This window comes from Cherax quadricarinatus, chromosome 37 (genome assembly GCF_038502225.1).
Source record: "Cherax quadricarinatus isolate ZL_2023a chromosome 37, ASM3850222v1, whole genome shotgun sequence".
Lineage (NCBI taxonomy): Eukaryota > Metazoa > Arthropoda > Malacostraca > Decapoda > Parastacidae > Cherax > Cherax quadricarinatus.
Window position 1 is genome coordinate 7,099,188 of NC_091328.1, and position 1,818 is coordinate 7,101,005.

Consider the following 1,818-nt stretch of genomic DNA (forward strand, 5'->3'; position numbering starts at 1 on the left):
AGGACTAACTAACCCATGCATGTCAGGACTAACTAAACCATGCATGTCAGGACTAACTAACCCATGCATGTCAGGACTAACTAACCCATGCATGTCAGGACTAACTAACCCATGCATGTCAGGACTAACTAACCCATGCATGTCAGGACTAACTAACCCATGCATGTCAGGACTAACTAACCCATGCATGTCAGGACTAACTAACCCATGCATGTCAGGACTAACTAACCAATGCATGTCAGGACTAACTAACCCATGTCATGTCAGGACTAACTAACCCATGCATGTCAGGACTAACTAACCCATGCATGTCAGGACTAACTAACCCATGCATGTCAGGACTAACTAAACCATGCATGTCAGGACTAACTAACCCATGCATGTCAGGACTAACAAACCCATGAATGTCAGGACTAACTAACCCATGTCAGGACTAACTATGAACTAACTATGCATGTCAGGACTAACTAACCCATGCATGTCAGGACTAACTTAACCATGCATGTCAGGACTAACTAACCCATGCATGTCAGGACTAACTAACCCATGCATGTCAGGACTAACTAAACCATGCATGTCAGGACTAACTAACCCATGCATGTCAGGACTAACTAACCCATGCATGTCAGGACTAACTAACCCATGCATGTCAGGACTAACTAACCCATGCATGTCAGGACTAACTAAACCATGCATGTCAGGACTAACTAACCCATGCATGTCAGGACTAACTAAACCATGCATGCATGTCAGGACTAACTAACCATGCATGCATGTCAGGACTAACTAACCCATGCATGTCAGGACTAACTAAACCATGCATGTCAGGACTAACTAACCCATGCATGTCAGGACTAACTAACCCATGCATGTCAGGACTAACTAACCCATGTCAGGACTAACCCATGTGTCAGGACTAACTAAACCCATGCATGTCAGGACTAACTAACCCATGCATGTCAGGACTAACTAAACCCATGCATGCATCAGGACTAACTAACCCATGCATGTCAGGACTAACTAAACCATGCATGTCAGGACTAACTAACCCATGCATGTCAGGGCTAACTAACCCATGCATGTCAGGACTAACTAACCCATGCATGTGAGGACTAACTAAACCATGCATGTCAGGGCTAACTAACCCATGCATGTCAGGACTAACTAACCCATGCATGTCAGGACTAACTAACCCATGCATGTCAGGACTAACTAACCCATGCATGTCAGGACTAACTAACCCATGCATGTCAGGACTAACTAACCCATGCATGTCAGGACTAACTAACCCATGCATGTCAGGACTAACTAACCCATGCATGTCAGGACTAACTAAACCATGCATGTCAGGACTAACTAACCCATGCATGTCAGGACTAACTAACCCATGCATGTCAGGACTAACTAACCCATGCATGTCAGGACTAACTAACCCATGCATGTCAGGACTAACTAACCCATGCATGTCAGGACTAACTAACCCATGCATGTCAGGACTAACTAACCCATGCATGTCAGGACTAACTAACCCATGCATGTCAGGACTAACTAACCCATGCATGTCAGGACTAACTAACCCATGCATGTCAGGACTCACTATGTCACTAACCCATGCATGTCAGGACTAACTAACCCATGCATGTCAGGACTAACTAACCCATGCATGTCAGGACTAACTAACCCATGCATGTCAGGACTAACTAACCCATGCATGTCAGGACTAACTAACCCATTCATGTCAGGACTAACTAACCCATGCATGTCAGGACTAACTAACCCATGCATGTCAGGACTAACTAACCCATGCATGTCAGGACT